General features: G+C 41.0%; 1 pseudogene; it reads right to left on the bottom strand.

The window, feature by feature from the left end:
* Positions 1–9278, bottom strand: part of LOC102829487 — a 69622-nt pseudogene extending 60344 nt beyond the window's left edge.
* Positions 9279–10678: the final 1400 nt, after the last annotated feature.

Raw genomic sequence — 10678 nt, 5'->3', positions numbered from 1 at the left:
TATAAAAGTATAGCTATATATACAGAAATCAAAGTTCATTTATGGTTACCAGGGATGAGGTGATGGAAGGAGGGAAAATCACTTTGTAGATAGTAGACACATTTTTAGTGATGGCAAAGGCAATCCTGAATGTGGGTGAAGTGTGTACAAGTTGATCAAAGTAAATAATAATAGTAAATACACAAGAATACAGCAGACTTTAGGTAAATGCTATAACATGTATAATTTTCCAACAACAGCAATAATAACCAAAAATATGCATGTGGTTACACAGATAAATAAGTATACATGTATGTGTATATGTGTGTTGTTAGGTGTTTTCGAGTTCGTTTTGAGTCATAGTAATGCTAAGCACAACAATATGAAACACTGCCCGGTTCTGTACCATCCTCATAATTGTTGCTACACTTCAGCCCATTACTGCTGCCACTGTGCCAACCCATCTCGTAGGGGTCTTCTTTATCACTGACCCTCTGCTCTACCAAGCATGATGTTCTTTTCCAGTAACTATTCCTCCTGATAACATGTCAGAAGTATGAGGGATGAAGTCTCACACCGCTGTCTTCTAAGATGCACTCTCGTCATGTGTTTCAAACACGGTCTGAAAGTGAGAATTTCGTTTTCTTTACATTGAGGTACAACCCACGCTGAAGGCTATAGTCTTTGGTCTTCATCAGTAAGTAATTTAAGTCCTCTTCATTTTAAGCAAGGAAGGTTGTGTTACCGGCATATCACAGATTGTTAATGAGTCTTGCATTGGTACTGATACCACATTTTTTCTTCATATAATCCAGTTTCTTGGATTATTTGCTCAGCACACAGACTGAAGAAGTATAGTGAAAGAATACAGCCTTGGTGCTTCTTGGTCTGTGTACAGGTTCCAGTGAGCACAGTGAAATATTCTGGAATTTCCATTCTTCACAATGTTATCCATACTTTGTTATGATTCACACAGCTGAATACCTTTGTGTAGTTAATAAAGCAAAAACGAGCATCTTCTGGTATTCTCTACTTTCAGCCAAGATCCAGCTGATGTCAACAATGAAATCCCTTCTGACTCCCACTTGACTTTCTGGCAGTGCTCTGTTGATGTATTGTTGCAGCCATTTAAAAATTATCTTCAGCACTATTTACTTGCATGTGATATTAATAATATTGTTTGATGATTTTTGCATTCTGTTAGGTCATCTCTCTTAGGAATAGGCACAAATTGAATCCCCTCCAGTCAGCTGTCTTCCTGATTTCTTGGCAGAGATGAGGAATTGCCACCAACACTGTATTCATTTGTTAAAAGGTTTCCATTTGCATTATATCAATTCCTGGAGCCTTGTTTTTCACCAATGCCTTCCATGCAGCTTGGACTTCTTCTTTCAATATTATTGGTTCTTGATCATGTGCTACTTCTTGAAATGGTTGAACATCAATCATTTCTTTTTGGTGCAGTGGCTCTGTGTACATTGTCCATCTTCTGTTGATGCTTTCTGCATCATACAATATTTTGCCTGGTGCAGCGCTTCAGGATAATGCACTGGACTGCAGAGTCAGTTTGATTCACAAGATTGGTGGTTCAAACCCATCAGCTGCTCCTCAGAAACCCTATACAGGGTTGCTGTGAGTCAGAATTGACTCGATGGCACTTAACAACAACAATCCTTTAATATTTCAAGGTGAGACTTGACTTTTTTCTTCTGTTCTTACAGCTTGAGAAATGCTGAGTTGTTCTTCCCTTTTGGTTTTCCAACTCCAGATCTTTGCACATTTCATTATAATATTTGACTTTGTCTTCCTGACTGTCTTTGAAAATTTTTGTTCAGCTCTTTCATAGCCTCTTCCTTGAACTTTAACATCTCTCTACTGGAGAGCAAGTTTCCTCGGACATCCATTTTAGCTGTTCTTTCTTTCCTGTTGCTTTCTTCCTGTATGATGTTCTCGGTGTCATCCCACCACTCTTCTGGTCATTGGTCATTAGTGTCTATAATGCATCAACTCTGTTCTTGAGATGATCTCCAAATTCAGATTTGCCTAAAAAAAAGTCAAATTTTTTTTACCTCATTGACTTGTTTTAATTTTCCTCAGCTTCAGCCTGAACTTGTTGTTGTTGTTAAGTGCCATGGAGTCAATTCCAACCCCCAGCGACACTGTACAAGGTTCCCAAAGACCAGCTAGTGGGTTTGAACCTCCGACCTGTGGATCGCAGTGCAGTGCTTATCTTAAAATTGATTGTCCGTTCCACAGACTGCCCCTAGTGTTGTTTTGACGGACGATATGGAACTTTTCCACCGTCTATTTCCACAGATGCAGTCATTTTGATTTCTGTGTATTCAGTCTGGCGAGGTTCATGTGCATAGTCTCCTTTTATGTTGTTTAATAAAAGCATTTGCAATGAATAAGTCATTGTTCTTACCAAATTCTATCATGCAACATCCAGCATCGTTTTTATCACCAAGGCCATGTTTTCCATCTCCTGATGCTTCCTCTTTGTTTACAACCTTTGCATTCCAATCACCAGTAATTATCAGAACATCTTAATGGATGTTTGATCAATTTCAGACTGAAGAAGTTGGTGTTGCTGTTGTTAAGTGCTGTAGAGTTGGTTTTGACTCATGTGCAGAGTTACCAAGATATGGGAGGTGGGTTTGAGTCACTGACCTTGTAGTTCAAACCGATCTTGTGATCCAATGCTTTATCCTACAGCACCACACCAGGACTCAGAATTTTTCAATTTCATCATCACTGGCTTTAGTGATAGGTATGTAAATTTGAATAATAGTCGTCTTCCTTGTAGGTTATGGATATTATCCTATCACAGACAGCCTTGTACTTCAAGCAGATCTTGAAATGTTCTTTTTAATGATGAATGTGGCTCCATTCCTCAGCAATTTGTCCTTCCTGTCATAGGAAACCTTCCTGTCATGTGATTGTCAGCTTCAGAATGGCCATTGTCAGTCCATTTCTACTCACTGTTGTTAGGTGCCTTTGATTCGAATCTGACTCATAGTGACCTTATGCACAACAGAGCAAAACACTGCCCTGTGCTGCACCATCCTCACACATGTTGTTAAGCTTGAGCCCATTACTGCTGCCTCTATGCCATTCAGTTTCATCGGGGGGATCATCCTTTTTTTCACTGACCCTCCACTTTACCTAGCCGGATGTCTTTCTCCAGGTACTGGTCCCTCCTGATGATGTATGTCTGAAGTATGAGAGTCTCCAAGGAGCATTCTGATTGTAATTCTGACAATACATATTTGTTTGTCCTTCTAGCACTCCATGGTATTTTAATCTTTTTCTCCAGCACCATAACTCAAATGCATCCGTTCTTCTAATGGTCTTCCTTATTCGTTGTCCAACTTTCACATCATATGAGGTTATTGAAAATACCATGGCTTGGACCAGCCACACTTAGTCTTCAAGCTGACATCTTTGCTCTTGAACACTTTAAAGAGATTTTATGCAGCAGATTGATTTGCCTAGTGTAATACGTCGTTTGATTTCTTGACTGCTGCTTCCATGAGTGTTGATACTGGATCCAAGCAAAATGGAGTCTTTGACAACTTCAAACTTTTCTCCATTTATCATGATGTGGTTTATTGGTCCAGTGGTGAGGAGTTCTGTTTTCTTTACATTGAGGTGTAACCCATACTGAAGGCTGTGGTCCTTGATTTTCATCAGTAAGTAATTTAAATCCTTTTCACATTCAGTAAGTGGGGTTGTATCATCTGCATATTGCAGGTTGTTAATGAGTCTTCCTCTAATCCTGATACCATGCTCTTCTTCATATAATTCAGCTTCTCGGATTATTTGCTCAGTGTACAGATTGAATAAAGTATGGTGAAAGAATACAGCCCTGGTTGCATACCTTTCCTAATTTGAAACCACTCAGTGTCTCCTTGTTCTGTTCAAATAACTGCCTGCTGGCCTATGTACAATTCTTTATGATCACAATTAAGTGTTCCTGAATCCTCATTCTCTGAAATGCAGTCCAAAGCTTGTCATGAGCCACACAACTGAAAGCCTCTGTGAAGTCAATAGAGCACATGTAAACAGCTTTCTGATACTTTCTGCTATCAGCCAAGAGCCATCTGATGTCAGCAATGAGGTCCCTGATTCCATGTCTTTGTCTGACTGCAGCTTGAACCTCTGTCAGTTCACTAATGCCTAGTATATCGACCTTTATACATGTCAGTTCATTTTTGACAACTTCATTTTTCTTAGATTCATACTTCATACATCCCAGGCTCTGATTATTAATGGATGTTTACAGATGTTTCTTCTCATTTTGTGTTGTGCCCCATCAGCAAATGCTGATTCTGAAAGTTTTGCTCCATTTACATCATCCCAGTCAACTCTACTTTGAGGAGACAGCTCTTCCCCAGTCATAATTTGAGTGCCTTCCAGCCTGAGGGGCTCTTCTTCCAGCACTACATCTGACAATGCTCTCCTGCTAAATAGAAGGTTTTCAGCGGGTAGACCTTCAGAAGCAGTCAGCCTCTCCTTGTTCCTAGTCTGTCTTAGTCTGGAAGCTCCATTGAAACCTGTCCACCATGGGTGACTCTGCTGGTACTCATCTTTCTCCTGTGGAGCGGCCCAATTCGTAACCACTATGCTACCAGAGCTCCTTATTCATATATATATTAAATGTTGTTGTTAAGTGCCGTCAAGTTGGTTCCAACTCATAATGATCCTATATAGAGTTTCTAAGGAGCAGTTAGTGAGTTTGAATTGATGACCTTAAAGTTCAAACCGACCATTTGGTCCAGTGCGCCATCCCAGGACATATATAGGAGTTCTGGTATGGCACTGTAAGATAAGCACTGGACCACAAGTTTGGTTTGAACTGCAAGGTTGGTGGTTCAAATTCACCAACCACTCCTTGAATACCCTATACAGGGTCACTATGAGTCAGAACTGACTTGATGACACTAATCAACAACATATACATATATATGTATGTATACATGTGTACTTGTGAGATTGGTTTATTGAGTTTGAAGGCGTAGTCTCATGAGACAACTTGGTCAATTGGCATAACATAGTTCATAAAGTTTATGTTTTGCCTACTACGTTGGTGAGTAGCATCCAGAATTGTAAAAGTTTGTGAGTTACCATTTAAGATGACAGTCATTGGTCTCTACTTGTCCGAAGCAAAAGATAAAGCAGAAAACCCTAGACTCAGTGAAGAAGCTAGTCTATAGACTAACAGTCTACCCAAAACACAGCATCATCTATGCGGGACCAAAGAACTAGACGGCACCCAGCTACCACTATTGACACACACGGTGATCCTGGACAAAATGGGGAAAAATGTGGAATGAATTTAAAATTCTTCTAAAAGGCCAAACTTACTGGACTTTAAAACTTTTCCTGTCCTACACACGTACTGTTTATATAATAAAAAAGAAAAATCACTTTAACATTTTATTAAACGTAGTCTTTCTTAACTATGTGTTGTTGATTTCTTAAACCCATATAAAATTTGTGTTTGAGAGAGAGAATATATCTTACTTTTCTCTCAAATACTTCTAAGCAGAAAGCATTTCAAGATAAGACCAAATGTCACAGCTTTCTACCCACCCTAAACGTCAAACCATATTTCTAGTGAATACTTGGACTAGGAAGATCATGGTGTGGCCTTGTAGGATAAGCACTAGACTGTTCAACTACAAGGTCAGCAGTTCAAATTCACCACCTGCTCCTTGGAAACCCTATACTCCATGGCACTTAGCAACAATAACAACAACACTTGGGCTAGATGGTGTCGTAAGCAATTGCATTATTTCAGACACACTGTTTTCCTTTGTTGACAGCTCGCTGATGATTTTTATCAGTACTATTTCCATTGACATCATTAATCAGAGTCAGATAGTTGACTTTTTTCTTTTTGGACTCACCCTCATACATGCAAGCCTCCAAAGTATAACAAACCGATAGATGAGTGGTGGATCTGTGTGTTAGTGATTGAGAAATTAAACCAACAAAAATTGAGGCACAATAAAATATATTGTTTGAATTCTTGACTGCTACTCCCATGAGCATTGTTTGCAGACCCAAATAAAATAAAATTGTTGGCTATATCAACATTTTCTCAGTTTGTTATGATGTTATTTATTGGTCCTTTTATTTAAAAAAAAAAAAGTTTTTATTGGAATTGAGTGAAAGTTTACAGGGCAGATCAACAGTTTTACATTCAACAAAGCATACACCTTGTTTCATTACAATGATTATAATCCCCTCCATGTACCATCAGTTAACAATATTTCTTTCTATTCATTTTAGCTTTTTTTTTTTTTATACACTCAGGCATATATTATAATTTAAACCACCAAAGACCACATTCTGCAAGTCTGCCTCCTGGCGCCAGCTCTCAGTCCCTCTCTTCCCATGAATCTAGAGTCCTCAGCTGTTTTCTCTCTCCATGTCCCCATCTCTGCCTCCATCTCTGGTGTCATTGCTTTTCTGGATAAGGTCTCGCATTCCACTTGTGATCTTCTCCCTTGATGGTCTTAGGGTCCTCTGTTTCTGAACTGTAAGATGAACTACTCCACCCTTTCTGATATAAAACTTCTTTTATAATTGTGACAGTCTCAATTAGTCATGATAACAATTACTCACTATTGATTCATAAGAATCTTATCCCCATCTCTTTTTACCAGACACATCTAGACAAGATGAAAACTATTCAGTGGGGACTCTATCTTCCCTCACACACTCTTAAACTAAATTCCCTTGTGAAAGCTTGTAAGCTAGTCACTTTGTGCCTTTATCACCCCCTCATTTTAGGTAGCCAGTGTCTAAGTTGCCCGTCCCTATCTACCCTGTGTACAAGGGATAGCATAGATACTTGATGTGACAAGTCCTTCCCTCTCTGTTGGTATTTAGAGCTACTACCTCTATGAGTATAGGGCAAGTTCATCAAATTGTTGCAATTTACCCTCGTTTCCTTTATAAAAATTTTTTTTTTTTTTTTACCTTCCTCTACTCGAGTTCTGATTGTCAAGCCATCAAGGCTAGGTCAAATGGGTACTATCTGCAAGGTAGAGTATTCTTGTGCATCTCCCCTCACTTCATATCAGCTGGATGCTTCACTCTCAGCTCTAGCCTTCTGTGGTTATGTCCTTGTCCATGGGCTCAGGAGTCCCCAGGTCTTACCACTCTTTGAACCAACCAGCCCTTCCTCTTTTCTCTCTCATCTCCAGGTCAAGGGGGAGTCAATGGACTGTGGCTGAACTCAGCCTGTTTCTTCATTGCTGCCTTTCCCTCTCTTTCACTCACCAATGGAATGGTCGCCAGCAAGCTTACATGCCTGCTCATGTGTTCTCTTTGAGTTTCAATCTTAGAAGGGGTTTGTCCTGAGGGAACTTGATTGCTTGCCTTGATGGCTTCCTGGTGAACAACTTGCTTATTCTTGTAGTAGCCAGTCATACTGCCATTTTTGTTTTGGGTTTTTCCTATTGATCTTTCTTTGAAGATGTATCTTCTGTTGCTCTAGCTGTTCCAGGCTGGTCTGCTTGTCCTTTCTATTCTGGATGGGACTCAGGAGTCCACCTAAGGTCTTATACTCTACAAAGGCTCCGCAAAAGGCCTAGTTCACTGGGCAAGTTGTAGAAACTCATTTAGGTTAACCAATCATTTATAGGCTGAAGATGGGCTTACAAGTTTTCTGTATTCATGTTTCCCAACATTCCTTTCTATCCCACTCAAGTGTCTATTTACTATAGTAGGCAAAAGAAACCAATATTTATAAGACATTCAAGCATTTTAGCATTATTTCCCCTCTTCAAACTACACCTGGATCCCTGTATCACAGAGCCCTGTTGTTCCAAGGTTGAGCATGCATCACTATTTGCCTCTGTCCCATTTAGCCTATGCTAACCTGTCTCAGGAGCTCTGGTAGCGTAGTGGTTATGAATCGGGCTGTGAACCTTAAGATCAGTGGTTCCAAACTACCAGTCGCTCCGTGGGAGAAAGATGAGGCTTTCTACTCCCGTAAAGATTTACACCTCTTGGAAACCCTGTACTGGGTCGCTATGGGTCGGAACCGACTCGATGGCACTTAACAACAACAACCTGTCTCAGAGTTCCCCTGTGTACCTTGTTCTTCCACCCCTCCCCTTTCTTGTGTACTGCCCTCACCAACACCAGAAATATGATGTGTCTGCCCCCTACCCTGTGCTCTACTGTCGCTTCCCTCCATCTTCCCCAAAGATACTTGACTCTTAACCACATGTTTTTCATTTATAACAACCTAAGTCACTTAAACTCACTCTATTTAATCAATAAGACTTCATGTGCTCACTGGCCGCAAAGGTAGTAGTATTTTACATAAATTGTAAAGAACTAATAATATGAATCATTAAGACATTCACAATTATTTTCTCTACATATACCTTTTAAAATCTTCACCAACATTGTATCATAAATATGCTTCTACATTCATGTGGGAGTCCTGGTGTGACGCTATGGGTTAGTGCACTGGATTGCAAAGTTGGTTTGAACTGCAAGGTCAGTGGTTCAAGATCATCAGTCTCTCCTTGGAAACCCTATGTGTTGGAACAAACTGAATGGCACATAACAACAACAACAAAAACATATCCATGTTATTGTTTTAAAGTGCCATCAAGTCCATTCCAACTCATAGTGACTTGATGTATAACGGGACACAACGTTGCACACCCTTACAGTTGTGCTATATTTGAGCCCAGTGCTGCAGCTAATGTGCCAAGCCATCTTACTGAGAGTCTTCCTCTTTTTTTCTGACTGTCGACTTTACCAAGCATGGTGTTGCTCTCCAGGGACTGGTCCCTCTTGATAACATGTCCAAAGAACATGAGAAGAAGTCTTACCCGCCTGGATTTTAGCGACCAGTCTGTCTATACTCTCCAAGATTTGGTCATTCTTCTGGCTGTCCCTGGTGTATTTCAGTATTGTTTGCTAACACCATTATTCACATTCATGAATTCTTCAGTCTTCCTTATTCATAGTGTAACGTCTAGCATTTGCATGTATATAAAGCAATGGAAAATTCCAGGCAATTGCAAGACTACTTGAGTCTACAGAATGCAAATATTTGCATTATTCTTTGTATGTCCTGAGTGAACAAAATTGATTGGTGTGTGGCAGACTCAGTCCTCCGTAAGATTCGAGTCCAGGTCTGAGAAGGTACTACAAAGGCAGTAGAAATACTCACCTTTCCACTGAGAGGCACCACCCCAAACAAGTCTGCTCTCCCAGCTTTGTTCCTCTTTAGCACAACCCCTATTGGCCCCGGGAATCTCCATCCTGTCGCTGAGAGTGAGGAGTCAGGTTGCAAGTCAGCAGAAATTCTGTGATTAGCTGTGATTGTGGGGATCTGGTAGTGAGCTTGGCCTATGATCAGGCAGTGTTTCGTTCTGCTGTGCATAAAGTCGCTATGAGTCGGTACCGACTTGATGGCACCTAACAACAACAACAACAAAGTAAGAGTTTGCTGCCTCAGTTGCCTAAACAGTACAATTGTTGTTGTTGTTAAGTGCCATCAAATTGGTTCTGTAGAGGTTCAAATTTCACTTATTCACTCAGCAAAAATTTGAGTGCATTCTACCTGTGAAGCATATATATAGTTGGGCTAAGATGGTCTCTGATTTCAAAGAGCTCCAAGTCTAATGGGAGAGAGGTCAGGACACAGAGGGTCTGATTTATTCACAATGCCATAAAGAGGACAGAAGGCTCTGATGGGCAAGCCAGTCATGGGAGCACAGGAGAGAGGTGGCCTAGATGAGGGGCCTGCCAGAGACTGAAGGACGAGCAAGAGACAGCCATATGAGGGGATACCAGGAGATGTAACAGCTTAGGCAAAGACCACAAGCATAAGTTATCAGAAAGCATGGTAAGCAAGGGGTAACTAGGAATAGGAGCTTCAGAGACTGACCTTTCCATCCATCATCCTGGTCTTCGTCTCGCTGCAGTTTCTTCCCTGTCTCTCCTACACCACCACTCAAATCAGCACATACAGACACGTCCACAGACACACTTGTATAAACATGGGAACAAAGTTTCATTGTAAGATGATATCTGAGGATGCTTTTCCAGACACCCAAACAAGTTACTCCGAGATAACAGCCTAAGAGAGAAAGAGAACACAAACAAAGCATTTTGATTAAGTAAATTGCTGGCACACCATACAGGTTTGAGGGTTCTAGTGTTGTGTTAGGGAAATGGCTACCAGGGAACCCCAGGCCACACCAAGTGGGTCAGAGCCTCCTGCACACCCCCGCGCCACCACAGGGACGCACAGGTGTGGCTCGTGGAACCTGGCCTGGGACCACATGCCCAAACAGGGTTTTGGCCTAAACTCCAGGAAACAAGTCTCACAGTAGGGGGTGCATTGGAGCTTAAATCCTGAAGCACTTGGTTTGTGGAAGGCTGTGCTTTACCTTGGAAGCCCTAACTCCATTTTGAATCTTGACATAAATTTAGCCTTCATTTGAGTTCTTCTTGATCATTATCCAGCAGTATGGCAGCTGCTTTGTCCTCAGGCAGAATTCTCCAGACCAGGCCGGGGAGAAGAAGGCCTGCCCTCAGGGAACTTGCTGGGAATTTCCTTTGTTGTTGTTGTTAGGTGCCAAGGAGTTAGTACCAACTCATAGGGACCCTATGCACAACAGAATGAAACACTGCTTGGTCCTGAGCCAACCTCACA

Source organism: Chrysochloris asiatica, unplaced genomic scaffold (assembly GCF_000296735.1).
Source record: "Chrysochloris asiatica unplaced genomic scaffold, ChrAsi1.0 scaffold00005, whole genome shotgun sequence".
NCBI classification, from domain to species: domain Eukaryota; kingdom Metazoa; phylum Chordata; class Mammalia; order Afrosoricida; family Chrysochloridae; genus Chrysochloris; species Chrysochloris asiatica.
Note: the sequence above shows the minus strand (reverse complement) of the source record. Positions and strands in the feature narration are given on the sequence as shown.